The following is a 20,070-nucleotide window of genomic DNA, read 5'->3' as shown; positions in this document are numbered from 1 at the left end:
GGATATACACTTATCTCACAGGTAACCGTAGTCTTTCTTTCTTTGTTGTTGTTCTGTTGATCAATCTGCATTGTTCTAGTCCAGTGCCTATTGAATCATATTTGCACTGTGCATTTCGTACTTTTACCCATTCTCTGCCGCTTTATTGCTCAACTTTTCTCTGGATCCAGGTACTTGGTGTGTTCATCAACCTGTCCAATGAGAATTCCCACATGGTCACAGCCCACAGCTCACCCTGTATCCTGTGAGACTGCGTTTCAATGTGACGGACCATCACATGTGTATGTGTATCTTGTAATCATAGATTAGGAAAAGATTTGTAAAAACAACACAAATAAAAGATATCACATAGGACAATCTAAAAGATATCACATAGAATTGTGATCCTCAGATCAATACAAATCTTGACCCAGAAAGTGTGACATGAGATAGGTCTCAGCCACTGACCTTGGTGACAGCTTTAATGGTTTCACTGTATCACCATATTTCAGTGCAAATCATGAACTGATAAAAAATTGGCATGAAAAATCAAGGGACTGAGAAGGTCACTCATAGACTTGCTTGGAAATTCACTGTCAATGTCACTATCAGGTCAAGTTTTTAAAGCTACATGTAAATGTACCATGTCTTAAAGATGTCCGGTAATAATAGGACAAATCACAGAAAAGCATGCTCATGTGTTTCTCTTAAGTTACACAGTTACAGGGGTCTTCAAATAATTATGTAAGTATATTAAAATAATTTATAAGTTACACAGTTATAGTTGTCTTCAAATAATTATGTAAGTATATTAAAATAATTTATAAGTTACACAGTTACAGGGGTCTTCAAATAATTATGTAAGTATATTAAAATAATTTATATACATACAGTAGGACATTTTGTTCTTTAACAGTTTTAACAGACTTGACACTTGCAGATGAACTTGACTTGAAAAGTGTTTATAAACATTCATTTGAAATAATTTGAAGTGTTGTGTATGTTTACATCAGTAGGACAATGTATAAAAACAAAAGAATTCCAAACTGCCTGATATTACAAGGGCTATAAGTGCCATATACTCAGATACATATTACACAAATGACGTTGCTCACTGGCAATAGTACAGAGATACTTATTATATGTTACTTTACCAAATCACTTTTCAAATTTAAGACTGACATAAATACTGAGTGACATATTGCTACACCTGGTAAGAAACCAGATGTACACATATCCATAAGTGACTGTTAGATGTAGCCCTTATCCTGCCTGGCTTGTCACTTCCCCATCTGCTTCAAGTCAGTAAAAAGCAGTATTGAGTTGAAACCTATACGCATTACCATATATTTGACAATGTATGTTTAGTCAGTAAAAATCATTGTACAGGATCTATGTTTTCAGGAGCCTTCAAATGTTCAAGTCTTTGTTAAATTGCAATTCATTAGACATTTGATGCCCTATTGGTTTAATAACAAACTTGACCTGATGATTTTGGAGGGACCATGAAGCAGTGGCTAGGGTACAATGACTCATTATCAGAGAATGGTGATTTTGAGACTTGGGATGTCCAATGTAATATACTCACTGTTGGATGATGGGGAGTTCGATCGAGACATGAGACTCCAGCATGGTGTTGTGGGTAGTGGGTTATGGGTACCTCATCCTGTAATTGGTCATTAGCCAGTTCGATGAAGGATTGAGTAAAAATACATGTGTATGAACTTAGCAGGATATGGGCCAAGGTTAAGGGTGGCTTTGATATTTGGTAGACACGTTACTATGGATGATCTGAAACTTGTTGTTTAAATGGAAAACACAAGATATTGGTACCGGATTGTTCTGAGAGTGCGCCCAGGGCTGTTAAACAGAAAATGGCTACATTGTCTGCTTCACACCTGTAGCTAAATAACGGCCCAGGGCCGTAATTCGGTAAAAATTTACTGCCAATTTACTAAAAATACGGGATTTATTCTCAGGTCGTTCTACGTCACGACAACCCGCGTCTATGTCATCAATTTTGGTGCGTCGGACCTTTTTTTTGTCGATCTTCGGTGTGCTCGTAAATATGTAATGAAATCGATATTTTCACAGACTACGACATTACTCATCCGAACAATGTAAACACAAGAGTGTACCACCTGTATATTCCGAAGGAATTACGTGAACAATTTGCGGAAACAACGAACTCGAAGCTGGTCGCGTATACCTTGGGTTCCGTACGCATTGCAAACTGGGTCAGGCGCGACGTTTAGTGTTCGCGCCATCGAGATTCAGTCGATATTTGTTCCCAAAAAATAGCGTATCTTCGTCTGTGATAAATTTCTAGGACTATATATACTACATGTACATTTGAAATAGAGTATAACTTTGCGGAAGGTAGCCTACGTGTAGACCGAGAGCTGTCATTTGCTCCACACACGAACGAACGTGAGCGCTAACGCACACGACGGACGACTGGAAATGATTGACAACTTGTGCACGGCGTACTGATATTTATTCCTAAAGTAGTTCAAAAGTTTAAACGCGGAATCGTCATGGAAAACTTATTTTATTTTGCAAAAAATAACGAATTCTTGGCTTGTGCATGTGATAAGTATATTATTCCCTAATATTTTTCTTCGTTCAGCGAAGGAAAATACGAGTGACGTAATGACCGTGTCACCACGAGTCGAAGACGAGTGGTGACACGGTCATTACGTCACGAGTATTTTCCGAGCTGAACGAAGAAAAATATGAGGGAATAATATCTAAATTTATCACATGCCTCCATGGTTTGTCGAACGCATTCAAATACGGCTTGTTTTCAACAATCGGATTCGAACCCACAACATACGGCATCAGTCGCCTAGCTGAGAGGCCATAGACAGAACCGCTCGGCGAAAAAGCGAAGAAAATCATCGATCAGATTTTGACGTGTGCACGTGTTCTGAGGTTGACCTAGTTTGTAAGTGTGACAAGTTAATCAAAGTAGTCGAACGTGTGAAAATAGATACAGTGTTTCACATTCGTTGCACGCAAAGAGGTCAATAATCGTAAACAATTGTGGATCATACCATTTCTACTAGGGATTACTACTACTGTTACGTTTGTGAATGCAACAAATTTACGCGAAGAAAATCATCAGATTTTTGTATCAAAGCGAAAAAAACCTGAAAAGTAATGATGTACATTAAATAAAAAAATAATGAACAGAGTTATTTTTTATGATAGTCATTTTATTTATTTCATGATCCCCATCGTGCAGAATGGAAAATTCCTGGCTCCTGCTTCATCTGTCAATCATTGTCGGCATTGTTTGGCAAACTCTAACGTTGACTTTGCGTTCTTCTGGATCATTCCACCTGCATTTTAGTAGCATAAATAGGGGGATACGGACATATATCGCCGAAGTAATTATCTTAGAAGTGTAACTTATTTTATTTTGTACGTTATATAAAATTTTTGACCTTTGCGTAGGTATTTTTTTTCAAGGGGAGTCAAGTTGAAATGCCGTAGACAAAGGCTGAGATGAAATTTAAAATTCTTAATAACGGCCCACCCCCAAATAACCGCCCATGGGCGGTTTTTCGAGTGGGCGTACTCTCAGAAAAATCCGGTAATTTCAATCATGTTATCTCAATGGAGTGTACTTGAAGTCAAATGTTTGACAAGACAGATAAAATGTACAATACAAGTATGTTACTCTTCGTTGATCAAGTTCACTGAAATGAAAAGCCAGGTAAAACTTTACAACATTATTTAAATTTGGTGACATACATATACAATAAGGCATAGACAGTAGAAACTCACTTCTACTGTCTATGAATAAGATAAAGTTAATGGTTACACTGTGTGTAATCCACTACGCCTACACATACATATATTGACCTGGATGTATGGTAGTGTTAGATTGTAGACACCTCACCTTGCTAGTCCTGATTGTAATATGATACTGTACATGTGTAGCATGTGTTTGGGGAGTGGTGCTCATAATTGCTGATAGATTGTACGTGTCTGTGGACTGGCTTGACTAACATATGACACATGAAATTTAATATACACACCATGTGAACATGTGATTCTAGTATGTCTTTCAAGGCAAGAGAGTATCTGTGGGAAAATGTTGTGTAAGTAAACAGGGATAAATAGTTTTCAAATACATGTATTTCACCCTATAGCTATGGCACCTAGTAACTACATTTCACAACAAAGACACACAACGTGTGTTGCATGCTACACTTCATGAGAGAAACAAAGTATTGTCTTTAGGTGTTTTTACTAAAATGATAGGAATGATATTTTTTTCCTGTAAGATTGTAAAATATGACTGAATTATCTAATGAAAATGTTGCTGACGTTCTGTTCCAGACAAGACATACAGTATGATACTGGTATACATCTTCTTAGAGTACTGACTGTATGTAGAGGAATTTATTCTGTTCTGGGTTTCGGTACAAAATTATTTAAAGTACCGTATAATAACTGTAAATTACATTTACCAGTAATGTATCAGTCCTTGATACAGTTTTGATACAGCCCTGTTTTTGCAGTTGGGAATGGGTGTAAGCATGGCCCACAAATGGAAATTTGGTTAAAGTGATGAAAATCTACATGTACGTCATGTGAGATTGACAATAGGTGTGTCAGTATTTACGTAGCCATGACAATGAGTGGTGTAAAAATAAACTTGTGTTACAAGGTTATGACATCATTGATTCACAATTTGGGTGCAATACGGTGACCTTTGTCCTGTTATTAACTCAAGACATGCTTTCCTTTCTCAAGTCCTGAATACATCCTCCTTCAAGGATGCAGTCAATCATGAAAACAGCAGGTGGTTGCACATGTCTCAGGTGACCTTTGACCCCCCCCTCCCCTCCCCCAATGGTCCGGAGTAGTTAAAGCATTACACTGGACACTGAAATCTTTTTGTGGGTCTATTTTGACCCAGCAGTACAGGAAATAGGAAATGCTGATTAAGGAAACAATACAAAACGTGATGCAGTATTTGTGTGTCTTTAAATTCTCACCTGAAATGTGAATAGAAATGATTACAGTCCAATGTCTCTCTACAGTTGTGTTTTTGCACCTGCATTTCTTTGTAGCTAAGTCTTCTAAGAATAGAACTGTTAGTGTTACAGAATTATTCATGACCCTCCTTCCTTGATGACTAATAGCATCCTTAAAAGTGACCTGAACTTCTATTCTGTTTTCAGATTCTTTGTAGCCGTACAGTGACAACTGTGTGTCCTGTGGTATTTGTCAAGAATTTATATTTTACTAGAAGGATTTGAATCGTGACCAAGGTGTAAAACCATATCATCCGACATGTATTAATATCTAAGGTAAGATAATATACAATGCATTTTTTGTTCAACATTTCTGCGATTTGATAGTGTTGTGTTTTATTGTGTTTCCGTTTACAAAAGTAAACAACAGTAAACACCGGCACAACATGTACTTGCTATTGACAACTTGGATGTATAGCAAAGTGTAAACTTGTCAACCACGGCTCAAGATTTTATCAGCGTGGGCAGGAAGGAACAACTATTAGAAATTACTTTAACTTGTGAGTATACGACACTTTGAACTAAAAATAATTGATAATGTTGTCAAGCAGCTGGTAATTTCTGAAGCAGAATTGACAAAGTAACCTTTTATGAAGCTTTCACCTCACAATCTGAAAAGCAATATTTTGTCATGCAGTCAAATGAGTCTTAAAGTACAATATGATCATGTGTAGTGACCAACTAGTCTATATCTCTACCTAATATTATATAACTTTATACCTTTATAATCTCACTGAAGTTTTATCAAAGTCAACCTTGTTTGAAGTTAACCATGATCTATTTTTGGTTGGTAAAAGGGTAAAAAAGTAGACATGAGATAAAACAAAGATATGTACATGTAAGTAGATTGATTCACAAGGGTAATTAGGTATCAAGGGTGGTGTACAATAGCCAGGAAGTCACTAACAAGTTCAATGTGAAGCAGTTTTCTTTCAGTCAGACCTTGTGGTAAGGTCAGATACACTTTGGACCAATCATGACAAGCCTTCAGGTGTGAATCATGAATGTCGACACAAACTAACTGTCCACTCCAGGCTTCCATTCAAACTATTGTCCTTGAACATCCCTGGGGACAATGATTTCATTGTCTACAATAATGTGTAGCCCCTTGTGACCTTGTAGTTGGGCATTGTTCTTTACATTCATTCTAATGAATTGAGTGGAATTCAAATTTGTTGTAAACAGCTTTTCATGGTTTACTGGTAATCAATTTGTAGTAGACTGATAAATTATCTGTTCAGTTGGTGATAAATAGCATTTCAGTCAATGAATGACCTGGTTATATTTCAGTCAATGAAATGATCTGGTTATATTTCAGTCAATGAAATGATCTGGTTATATTTCAGTCAATGAAATGATCTGGTTATATTCAGTCAATGAAATGATCTGGTTATATTTCAGTCAATGAAATGATCTGGTTATATTTCAGTCAATGAAATGATCTGGTTATATTTCAGTCAATGAAATGATCCGGTTCCATTTCAATTTAGTGTAGAGTAGAACACCAGAACAATAGCCATGTGTAATGTTTGTGGTAGAAATGAAGTCACACACTATGATTGTGCTGTTAATGAGGGCTATGACTCTAAAATGGTGTTCAATTAGGTACAATATCTGCCCATTAAATGTCACGTAACAATGTTTTACCAGAAACTTATGTAGTGGCAAATGCATGAGAGTGTTTCCTGTATAGCTGGTAATTGCTCAGACTATTATCAAAATAACACTAGGTTTTAAAATCATTACCATTGTTGCTCAGTCTTTCATCTCCTTTGGAACATTTTTATTCCATTCTATTGAATTTTGTGTGACTTAACCTAATGATGTATGTGTTACGTCCTTGCAGCATTCAAGTATGGCTGTAAACTCTGTTTATAGTCGCTGTTAAAAGACAAAAATTCTGTTGTACAGAATTAAAAGGCTACTGTTCAAGGGATGTGCTTGCTAAGTAATTTATTTAGTGTGACTCCTTGCTGGCTAACCTGCATAGACATGATGCACCATTGTATTATTCATTGTTACATGTATGTTAACACTTTTCTTGAACTTGAAGTCTAATTTGTGGAACTTCATTTGACTGAGTAACTCTTCCTAAATCCTGTTCACTGTACATCGTATTGTTGTAACATGTATCACTGTTCATTTTCATGTGCAGCAGATCCTGAAAGAATCAATCATAGTAAATTCCAATCACACTTCCATGTAAAGCATATAGCCAGTAGAATTGACACTGCCTATGCTATAGCGGCAATTCTCAATCCCCTGGTTCTCCGTTTAGTGGTTGTTAACATTGACTGCTTATGTGATTTTAATCCTCTGTTCTCCTTTGAAAGTTGTGCACAGTTTTAGTTAATTTGCTTAGAGATAAAGCTGATAACCTGCCCCTTTAAGGTTTTTTACCAATTACAATCGGCATTTTCACAATTGAGTGTACAAAGTAGGGGTCAAAAATGGCCAAATTTCAACCTCATTGTTTTACTGTGAAAACCTTACCAGGACTTAGGTACATATGCCACATATATAGTGCAGGAATGGTTTTGCACAAACTGTCTTAGTTCCACAATAAACAGGCCTTCTTTATCGTACCCTTACATGGGGTACGGACACTACACAATTTAGAAAATTAAGAAAAGATTTTGCACCATTGCAAAATTTAGGGGAGAATATACAATACTTTTACCAAATGCAAATCAATACAGTTAGCCTTACATCATAAAACAGTGTTCTGCCGAGGCCGCGGCCTTGCGCCATTGCCGCAAAAATAAAATTGAAGACCCCAAAAAATCAATCATCGGGTCCGCAGGCGCAGCGCGCCATCAGTCCCACTAAACTTTCGGTAAAAAAATACACTTATTTACGTACTATACGCGAAAGGCCAAACGCGGAAGTATACATTCCACGCTGCTCATGCGTGCATGCTGCTCGTGAGAACATGAGACGTGTTGCTTCCATAGCAACCTTCAGTGATTTTTTATTTGCATAATCGCGAACTAGGTTGGCTAGATTCAAGTCAGCCAGTCAGCGTCTCTGTTAAATTCAATGCCTCACAGTACTCTCTGGAAAGGAAAATTGCTTCCGTGAATAAATCAAAACACCGAGGCAGAACAATTCTTAGTTTCTTTGGACCAATTCCGCCCTAAAAAGGCAAATCCAACAACCGGACGAGTGAAGACAATACGATCGAACATGACATCGTGTCTCAGCTGTTTACATCCTCGGAAACTGAAAAACCAATGCACGCCGCTGCCATCCACATCGGAAACACGGAAACGCATCAGTCAGAAACAGAGCAGTTCTCAAAACATTGAGCAGCTATGCATCGGAAACTCAGCCTTCATTGAGGCAGGCCAGTGTTTCCGTTAACGCAAAATCCTGCGCATTTTACGCAAAATTGTTCTGAAATACGCAAAAAAATCATGACTGCGTAAACTAATACGCATTGAGAAATGCCGCCCCATGACACGACGTACTTGCCGCACTGCATGTATTGCATTGTATTGCCTGAATATGGTTCAATGCAGGACAAAATTAGAAGATATGCACCTGCTTGCAAGTGACATTTATCATGATATTGCAACATTTTAGATTTTAGCAGACCGCAGCACTTTATGCAACATTGTATTTCATCATCACAAAACGTCACGTCAATCAGTTCTGTACAGACAATGGCACTACAGATGCAAAAAATTCGAGAATCGATCGAGTCTACGTTGAACTTGTTGGTAACACAATACAGTTGGTCATTACGTCGCATGTTATTTGGAAAGTGTTTACGGATGACCATTTAGAATCTGTCGGGTTGCATTCTTGAGAGGTCCCGCTGGACTTTGAACAGTATCTGCTTTTTGTTGGCCCTTTGAAAACACTAATTTCACAGTCAGAAGGTCTTTTCTTTGAACATGAACTCATTGGGCTGCTCAACGATCATATACGGGACTTGCATCACGGCATGGCAAGCGTTCAGCTACACCTTGAAGCTCCCCAGGTTGTTGTTTTTTATTAATAGAGCATGCGCATTACAGGAAACCCTCCAAGTTCTACAGAAAAGACTGCCCAACTCACTTCAGATACTGATTCCTTAGCCGTACGCATTTTGAATACATTTTACGCAAATAAAAACTCAGTTGCGTAAAATCATACGCAAGTTTTGAAATTGTCACCGTACTCACGCAGGCATGTTCGACGTCTTCATGAAAAATGGTTATGTGATTTCAGCTGGCTCCACAACGATGCCAAAAACAACCAAATGACTTGCAAAGTATGCATAAAGCATGATAATAAACGAAATACGATGACCTGAGACAACATGAATTTCCGAACGAGTACTCTTACTCGCCTTGTAGACTGTAGGTAGAACCATAAAATCGCAGCACTCATGGAATCTGCGAGTTCGAACTTCGAAACAACAACAAGGGTATGGCACGTAATAAAGTGTATAATTGTCTTGTGAATGACCCCCTTTTTTCAACAGCGACCCACTTTTTGAGCTTCCATGGGCCCTCAGACCCCACTGATGCAAAAGCTTGGCAGAACACTGTAAAATGACTTTTGTAGAGAATCTTTGAATTCCACCGGGTGTATACAAATGTTGTCCTTCATACCAAAACAAAGGAAACACTTTATTTTTAAAGAACAACGAACACATTTCAATTATTGCTTGATAATCTTCCACAGTGAATCCCAAAACTTAAAATGATAATTGGCAGCATGCATAGCTATGATATATAGCATTTTTTCATATGTTAGTCCATGTTGGAAAGACTCATCAAAATATTTCATAAAGTATGTACAAGGGGTACGGACACTACAACACCAGCCCAAAGCAAACCTGTACTGAAGCTGATCATTTACATTTAGTGTAGAAATAATAGCTGATTAATTGATGAAGAAACATGGTTTTCTTTCCATTTTGCCTTATCCTGTAAACTTTTACCACAGTGTAATTAATTGAAGATACATGTATTATTAAACTATATTTATGGTTCATGGTTTAATGTTATTCAGAGAACAACACTCAAATAAAATTTAGCATCAACAATAAGAACAAATTGAAAACTTTTAAGTTTTTTGATAAAACAGTAAAATCATCAAGCTATAAAATTTCTAATATTAACCCTACTCACTGATTAATAGTTGTATTTAACTAATTTGTGGGGTGGGGTACGGACACTACACAACATGCATTAAAATTGTTTTCTACTAAAGTTAAGTCTGAACTAAAATTCATTCAACAAAAAATGGCAATGCTTGTACATGTGTGTTGACAAGCCAAATACTGGTCAATATGACATATTTATGCTACTGGAAGAAAAGACAACTGTTTTTAAAGACAGATCAATAATTTTGAAAAAGGTCAAGTTGCAACATAACAGTTGTATCAGTGGACCTGTCAAGATAACATTTTATCAACAAACTGCTTGATGTAGAAATATGTCATTTTAGTACTTGAAATAATGAAATTTACTCTTCATGAGATGAAGTGTCTCTTGTCAATGTCATGTGTGAGAAACAAAATTGTTTTATCTTATTAGTCAACTGAAGGAAACCAACCCAACACACAACTGATTCACTAGATTCACTGAACAATCAATTCATATATTCTCATCTATCGCATAAGCTTTGATATTTGGTATACAGATGACTTAGGATATACTTAGATAATTTCATACAGCTTCAGGAAAAATAATAAATTTGTGTTTTGGAGGCAATTTTTGCAAATTTTAGTTAAAAATCTAAAGACACAAACTAAGCCAACTTATTTCTTCAAACTTGGGAGGGGGGGGGGGGAACATGGCCGTAATTTTGTATTTTTGGAGCTAATCTTTAGTCTGCGACCTGAAATAACCTATACCAATCCCAGATATCTTTTAAGACAGTTTTGTAAACTATGAAAACAATGTAGTCATATTTGGTATCAGTTTGTAGTGAAAGTTGACCAAGAAAACAAATCTGAGGTTATTTATGACACATGTATAATATAGTGGATCAACTCTAGCTAATATTTCGTTGAGGGATACCCAACACTGATAAGAGATTTGTATCCACAAGAATGCCATGTGGCAAGATGCACTCTACTGTGAATACAGACTCCAGTACATGTCATTTTTACATTGAGTAGTTTATGTCAGCCCTGGGCCAGCCCAGGTTTTGAGTCAACTCAATATTGTCGATATGGACACTCTAGGTCAGGCCAGAATCGGTCTAGTTTCGGCTGGGCAATAGGGGAATCCAGTACTGCCTCAAATTTGGGTCATGTCTGGACCATGATGATGCCCAACTGAACCAAAAGTTTTCGCTCCAGTCTTTATCATTACATGTTCTCAACACAGTATCTTCCCACCAGATTTTGCTCCACAAGTGGGACCACATCATCTGATTAACATTACTTAAAAGAAAGGCATTATAGTTTACAAAGACATCAGAAACACTGTGCACTTGTTACATGCATTTCTGTACAATCTGCAAGTCCAATTCTGTCTCATAAAGTTCATGAAACCAATACTGGAGATGTAGTTCAAGTGTCATTTAGTGATTAGATTAATTCTTTTTGGCAAAACTAGGCTGGTCCTGTAAAATGTGAAGGTGAACCAAATTTTTTTCCCCACAGAGGATTATTGTAACCTTGCCCAGGTCCGACCTACATTTTGTGAATGTGAACATACGGTAGTATCTGTCTTAGTCCAATCATTGTGTTTTATATAAACATACAGACAGTTGACAGGCCATTGGTTGATTAAGTAAATCATCACAGTATGGAGGGTAGCGCAGTGCAACTCATAAACATGATTAAGAACATGAGCAATTTAGGATGATGTCAGGTCACTCCACCACACAAACAGAGTAAACAACAAATTTGACTACCTAACTCTCTGACACAATATAAATTTGTTCCTTCAAAGGTGTGAATTTATCATAGATCATTGAACAAATGACCGGTGTTTTTCTGCTTTTGATTACAACTTTCAGCTTTTTGTGAACAATCATGTTGACTTCCAATATATTTGCGTACAATAATTGTCAATTATATTAATACATTTTATCTGAAACCAATAAATATTCACATTTTGTGTTACACATACTACTCACACAACTGGGAAATAATTGAAATTTTTTTTGACTGACGTCCAACATTTGATATCATTGAAGCTGTTGGTAGTCTCATTCTTATCAGTTTAGTTGGTGTGTATATTGCACCTTATATTCCGACTTTGTCTGTGTATTACTTTAAAGGCATGCACTGGCACCAGATTGTCTCATCAGAAAATTTACCCACCAGATTACAATTTCAGTGGAAAACAAAAGGCTATCACACCTCCATAATCCTCTTACAGACTTCTAGAACAAAGGCGATCCCAGGATCGCGAGCAATGCCTTTAATTTGATATCAAACATTTCAAGTTTGGGCCACCAAATTTTTACTGTTGATCTTCAAAATTGAAAATTGGACATTAAAACAGACTACTGTCTAAACATTGAAAATTAAACCCTTTTGCAAATACAAATAGCACTTTTTGTTTGCAAGTGAAAAACAGGAAACAGAAACATGTACTCTTTTTTTCGGGGTTTTTTTAGATGCGAGCAACACTATTTTTTATATTTATGCAAGAATCATTATTATCACTAGTGCTATTAATATTAATTGAGGTTTTGCCAGCTGATTCAAACCTATCATTTGAATTATCTTAAATATCACAGCACAGTTATTTCAGATGCTAGGCCAGTTGTTGAAATGTCTATTTCGAGGGGTTTTAGCTAACTGACTGCTATGCTAGGTGAATTACCGTAGTGTTGTAGATAATGTGAGCTCAAGCCTCAAAAAGTAATGCATCACATTTAATGACACTTACTATACTGGCACATATTGTTGATATAGAGATGTACTTGCACTGAAAGGCATTGAGCAGCATCAAGTTATTGCTATTTGGCATATTTAATGAATGATCATCTCAGGAACCCCTTGTCTAATAAACATTGATGTTTCAAGACTTTTTATCCAATCGCCTGATTGTATAAGAGTCCACCTTATGTCAGAGACAGATAGCAAAGAAACTAAAGTATACAGGCCCTGATGGCAGTTTTCTATGTTGGCTATTGATGAATATCTGTGTACCGGTATATAGGGGTGGGTTGGGGTGTCTGTAAGTGTGAGCCGAAATTAAACATTTCTTCTGCCATTAGAATAGGACCTGTGCACTCACTATATCTGGTAGTATACTATGTACATCTTCCATACCATCCATGTATATTGTAGCTACAAGGTCATTGGCACTATTTTTTATCCAGGGCAAAATTCCTGTACAAAAACGTAATTTTTTTGTGTTGACCCCCCAAATTACCTTATTGAATCCATCTGTCAATTGAAATTACATTTTAATGTTTGACTTCACACTGATTATACATGGTTACATCATAATTAAACCACTCAGCAGTGTACAAGGGTATATCAAACCTTTTACTTCAGTCGAATCCAAATCAGTGTAATCCACTGGAAAAGGGGTACGGACACTACATGGGGGTACGGACACTACATTTGGCCTATAATTCATATATATTTTTTTAAATGGTGATTGTCTAAGATGAATGCACATATCATTCATCTATACCAAGTACTACAATATGTATTTTATCTTTGTTTGCTGAAAGCCTAATATAGGTGTGGAATTAAATGGTGGGGTACGGACACTACATAAATTTCCGGAAAATTTAGGCTGAGTCTTTGGCAAATTCTTGAAAATAAAGAATGGATGCTTATGGCAGTAGAGTTTATTACAGTACTTAACAGATACCTGCAATGGATTTTAACAACATTTTACAAATACTATACATTAGAACCAAGTTATACACTGGGTTAATTGCCCATAATGAAAAACGCAAAAATCCGTAACGATGGGCTATTTTTGGATTTATTAATGGTACTAATCAACTGGTGAATAGCATACCATGGCGTTACTTACTACTTGTATTAGACATCCTTAAGACCACACAGAAAGAAAAACATGTACCTTTACTAGAGTTTACATTATGAAAACAGCATTTTCTTAAAGTTGAAAAATGCAGTGTACCTTCGTAACAGTCAAATTTGACCATTTTCACACCACAAAAGATGCCATATCTTTGCCAAACATGGTCCGATTTTTGTAATTTTTGCTTTGATTCGCTGAGAAAATCTTACTCAAAAAGCTATCACAAGAGTAAATATATACTGTAAAATAGTTTTTTAGAATTTTTTCCGTAACACTCAAGAACAAAAGTTGGTACACTCAATTGTGAAATGCCGATTATATTTCCTGTTGCATCAGGATGTGATGCAATTTTGCAAATATGTAGTTTTACCTGTAGCCGGATCTCCAAACAGGGTAGGTAGATAAGAGTTTGAAGACAACACCACAGATATGAATACATGAAGGTTTCCATAATACCTAGTATGTTCTGATGTTTTCCATAACCTTTGAATATTTTATCATCAGGTCTTTTTAGCTGACAGAAGATATCTTCTATTTCCACCATAGAATCTAGACATGTGGTTTTCAGTGATGTACATATGGCTGATGTGTATGTAGATGTATAGGGGTGCATTTACAAATTGGGTAGGTTGATAAGAAGGTTAATTTAAGCTAAAGAAACTGTTTCCATACTGTTTTATCTGCACTCTGTTCAATAAAACGCCGTTACAGAATTTATTCTCATGAAAGTACAGTACTGTACCCTGGTAGTTGTGTTATAACATTTCCTCCATATGGAATTATCTGATCTGATTTCCTGTTGGCCATACACCATATCAACCTTTGAACACTTAGAACTCTCTCACACAGACTGATATGCCTGACATATTTCTGTTATCAAATTGAATGGGACAAACATTGAAAATGAATTCAATATTGCTTTCATTTTGTAAAACAGTAAGGCCTGTAGCAATGCAGGATATGGCCAAAGCACTGCGCCATCATACATGTAATTGCATGTGTATATTATATGTATGTATATTATAGTAAAGTTGCAAAAATTCAACAATAAAATGTTTATTGACCAAAAAATCAGACTAATCCTCCAGAAAGTTTGTATCTATGGTTGTGCAGAAATTTTAGACATTTCACCCAAACTACATTACAGAGAACCTTTGACCCTGGCTACATCAGATATAACCTTTGACCTTTCATCCTGACTTTATCAACCTTTGACCCTGACTTCATCAGACAAAACCATTTTCCAATCCTTGCTGTTGATACCAAGTTCATTTCATTCTCGGCTGTTTGTGCTGGACAGGTCATGATTTGCAATTAAGAGTTCACATGTTAACATAGATTGAAAGACAAAGCATCATTCTTGCTATCATCATTGTCAATGTCAAAACACCATATGCTTGACAGTGTTCAGTATCCACTCCATGGATTGTGAAACACATCAAAGTCTATAACTCAATGTGACAGCTTAAAGATTCAATCATCGTGGGATTAGATTTAAGTTCATCTCAGTGTGTTTTGTAATGCAGTCAGACCGCTGGTGACAGATTTATCCTAATACTCCTATACATGTACACAGCCTGCATGTGCAATTTGAATGCATTTACAGTTGTATTACATATTCCCGATATAATAAACACATCAACTGCTGTTGCTCTACTAAGTAGGTGTAGTTATTACCTCATTTTGTGAATTTCTGTGTGAAATATCCTTTTCTCTGTACACTGTTCCAGAATACATATATGCCAGTAGAACCTTTTCATGAAAGTTTAATGGAGAGGATAAAGTGTAATGATTGGATGTTTAAAGTGCACTGTCATTGTCACATCCTTTGAGAACTAGAATTTTTTGGCAATCACATGGAGTCAACCAAATTAGACAGTAGAAGCAAGGCACGGCTTCCTGTCTGCGGCAAAACAGTGTATGTTACATCAATAGTATAACTGGTTGTGGTTGAGAAAAACTGTTTAGCATGACTGACAATATACCCCTTGACCTGCAATAGCTAGCTATAGAGTCTTTTAGGGTAGTGCCAGCTGTACTATGATAAATGTCCTGTGAAAATATCCATGATTGCTATACACATAGAATAAAGTGGTTTGTTCCATGATGGCCTGTTTTTCTCAAGGATATTCTTTGTGTTGTCATTTAATGGAAGGCTATCTAAGCAAAGACAATTAACATATAATTGCATGGATAGGAAGTATATGTAGATCCGTCGTCTTCTATCACAATGGTGTACATGTACCTGTTCAAAACCAAATTCTACCAGCCTGCATAATCTCCATGCATTATTGTATTTTCTTTACCTGGTAGCATAAACTATATTTATCAGACAATCAAATTATCCACCACTGCAATCAGACAATTAAATTATCCACTCCTTGCCTGCTTGTGTCCAGACTAACTAATTATATAGTCAACCCACCCTAATTAACAAAACACAGGTCATAGGTATGTCACATGGTCATATTAATGAAAACTCTAATATCCAGGTACCCTACAATTTGATTCATTTTTAATGACCGGTATTCTAACCACAGAATTGTATGACAACTAATTAGAATGAACAATTATAGGCCTTGTCATCTTGGAATATATCAATCATTTTGAAATACATGCACTGGTATGTTTTTTAAATAGAAATTTGTGTCTTTTGAACTTGAAACTTACGGTACAATGGGTATGTTTATTGTCCAATTTAGTTAGATTACTAAATTTCACAGTGTTCAGCAATGTTTAAGGTTCCAAGACAAGAAATTGACCATTTTAAACTAACAATTCTCTAGTGTTTAATAAGCTCAGAACCCCCGTAAATTGTATATTTTCGGAAAGCCTAGATATAGGCAAACATTTTGGTTACCATAGTGTCACCATTGTTTACATAACTGGGAATTTGCATAACCTTTCAAAAATCGGCTTTTGCTATGTTTTGTTTCAATGCTTTGAGATATGTGGCTGAAATTCATGTGAGTGCAAGCTATCCTACAGGTCTTTAAAAGTGTGTCTCAGAATTTTTTTAAACCTTCTTAAACAGTTTTTATGCCAGAAAAACTTCAAGAGCAGTGAATTTTACCATAGTTGATTTCTTTAAAATTGTGCTCCAAAAAAACTAAGCAAGATATAAAAAATCTGAGACACACTTTGAAAGAGCATTGTGACAGCTTGCATTCCAGCAAGTTTGAGTCAGATATTTTGAAGTATTGAGACAAAACATAGGGAAAACCGACTTTTGAAAGGTTATGCAAATTATCTTGTCACATGATAGTTATGTAAACAATGGTGACACTGTGGTTACCAAATGTTCCCATATATGTAGGCTTTCAGAAAATGTATACTTTACGGGGGTTCTGAGTTTATTAACTGTTAGAGAATTGTTAGATTAAAAAGGTCACATTTCTTGTCTTGGAATGTTAAATGTCCTATGCGTAATTGTCAGTAGAAATTAAAATTTTTGACTTAAACGTCATCAAGTGTACAGTTATAGTTATTTATAGTTACAGTTATTTGTATATATTTATTATTTGTCATAGTCTTTATCAATTTATACAATATACAAAGTCCTAAACAGACCAACTTTATGCTACGCACTGATGATGAAAATAATATGAAATGTGAAGAAAGATGTTGTATTTATGTCACATTTTGCACAACAAAACATGGTATTGAATAGTGTGATAAAACATTTATTAAATTTACACCTTTGTTAGGTAATTTTAATTTTTATCCACAGGATAACAATAAATATTAATTATAGTTTACATGCATTGATGTGTGAATTGCTTGATACACATTTTCGTAGAAAAGGCAAGATATTAGTATAGAAATTACAAGCAGCATTCACCTACATATGAAGTGAGAACGTAGAAAAGGCAAGATATTAGTATAGAGATTACAAGCAGCATTCACCTACATATGAAGTGAGAACGTAGAAAAGGCAAGATATTAGTATAGAGATTACAAGCAGCATTCATCTACATATAAGTGAAAACCTCTTTTAAAGTAAGTGTCATTTATTGTTACTGAAAGGGATTTGTACTTTTATGCCTTAACCCTTTGAGTGCTGTAATTTTTCCCATCAAAATTGAAATGCAACATTTTGCCAATTTTTATGAACTTTAATAATTTTTTTTTGATAATTTGGACCAAATGGACATCTCATTTCATTGACAACAGTTTTTAGTCCCCACGGACACCATCCGGGGGACTTATGGTTTGGTCATGTCCGTGCGTGTGTGCGTGCGTGCGTCCGTCTGTGCGTCCGTCCGTCCGTCCGTCCGTCCGTCCGTCCACGCAGATATCTCAGAGATGCCTGGAACGATTTCATTCAACTTGTACAAGGATTACTTCATATGTCATACATATGCACATTGATTTGTTTTGTGATACGATCCAATATGGCCGCCAGGCGGCCATTTTATTACGATTTTTTCATGTACAGAGCCATAACTCAGACATGTTTCAACCGATTTTATTCAAAGTTGGTACAAGGATATTAACCTATGTCATACATATGCACGTCGAATTGTTTTTTGATACGATCCAATATGGCCGCCAGGCGGCCATTTTATTACGTTTTTTTCATGTACAGAGCCATAACTCAGACATGATTCAACCGATTTTATTCAAAGTTGGTGCAAGGACATTGACCAATGTCATAGATATGCACGTCAATTTGTTTTGTGATACAATCCAATATGGCTGCCGTGCGGCCATTTTGTTACGATTTTTTCATGTACAGAGCCATAACTCAGGCATATCTCAACCGATTTTATTCAAAGTTGGTACAAGGACATTGACCTATGTCATACATATGCACGTCGATTTGTTTTTTGATACGATCCAATATGGCCACCAGGCGGCCATTTTATTATGATTTTATTATGATTTTTTCATGTACAGAGCCATAACTCAGACATATATCCACCACTATCATTCAAAGTTGGTACAAGGACATTGACCTATTTCATACATATGCTCGTCAATTTGTTTCACGTCATGTAGCAGTATCATGTCAATTATTGAAGTTTCGAAATTAGGCTGATTGTCAAGAAATACTGCATCAAATTTCATGAAACTTTGTACAGATGTTAAGCTCACATTGCTTTAACAGTGAAAAAGACATTTATCAGTGTCGTTTTAATTAATTTGTAATTGCATATGTAATGAACTTTCCTAATTAGAGTGATATATCCACAAATACAACGTCAAATTTGATGAAACTTGATACAGATGTTGATCTCATATTGTCGTAAATACTGCATCAAACTTTATGAAATATGGTACCGGTGATAATCTATTAGTGTTAGGTTAGTAGCAAAAATGTTTTGCAACATCCTGTCGATTAATTCCAAGTTGGCTTATTTAATGACCTTTAGGATGGTGGCCTACATTGGTTTTAAGTTTCATCTGCATGGAACTCATTCTTGGCCATTGAGCGCCATCTGTATCAAAGTATTTTTATCACAGACCTAATTAATGAAGAGGAGTCTATCCTCTCTGAGGACTTGTAATCAAAGTACCCACTAACAAGTGGGGACTGTGTCATCAACGATGACTTGTTTATCAAAATTTTGGCAAAAACTTGAAAAAAGTTGACTAGGGTATATTTTATAAAGGTGACCAAAATTGACTTTGGTGCTCAGAGGGTTAAATATATTTATAACAAAATTAAATGTAACCATAATCATAAATGGTCTTGATATTTTATAGGTTGAAATTGACCATGAAATGAAAAATTTATGTGGTTGAAGACTCTGTGAACACACAGACAATGATGTTTGTCACTCACAGTCGTCACAAAGCAGGTTTTGCTTGTTTTACATGCTATTGCCAATGCTTGTTTTTGTAAATTTCTGTAGAGAAATTGGATAGGAGACATCTTTTGGCATGTAGACTTTCATTTTATCTTAAAAACCATATGTCATATGTTTACATGGACCTGTCAAATCCAGATAGGAAAAAACAAATAAATATGTCTTAATGAAGACATGGTCTTATCAAATTGAGTCATACTGTCTCAGAATGAAATTCGACATTTTATTCTTTGAATTCAATCAAATCGTATGCTACATGTATGT

The 20,070-nt window shown here is 36.0% G+C and overlaps 1 protein-coding gene across 1 annotated transcript in view; it reads left to right on the top strand.

The window, feature by feature from the left end:
* The window catches only part of LOC139117997 (inactive tyrosine-protein kinase PEAK1-like), a 50,539-nt gene that overhangs the window by 8,729 nt on the left and 21,740 nt on the right, over nucleotides 1-20,070 (top strand). The window contains exon 2 of the mRNA XM_070681267.1: nucleotides 5,178-5,306. The gene's annotated coding sequence lies outside the window, so the exon portion shown is untranslated. The remainder of the gene's footprint in view (nucleotides 1-5,177; nucleotides 5,307-20,070) is intronic.

The sequence above is a fragment of the Ptychodera flava genome, chromosome 18 (genome assembly GCF_041260155.1).
Source record: "Ptychodera flava strain L36383 chromosome 18, AS_Pfla_20210202, whole genome shotgun sequence".
Lineage (NCBI taxonomy): Eukaryota > Metazoa > Hemichordata > Enteropneusta > Ptychoderidae > Ptychodera > Ptychodera flava.
This window is presented reverse-complemented; position numbering and strand designations above follow the sequence as displayed.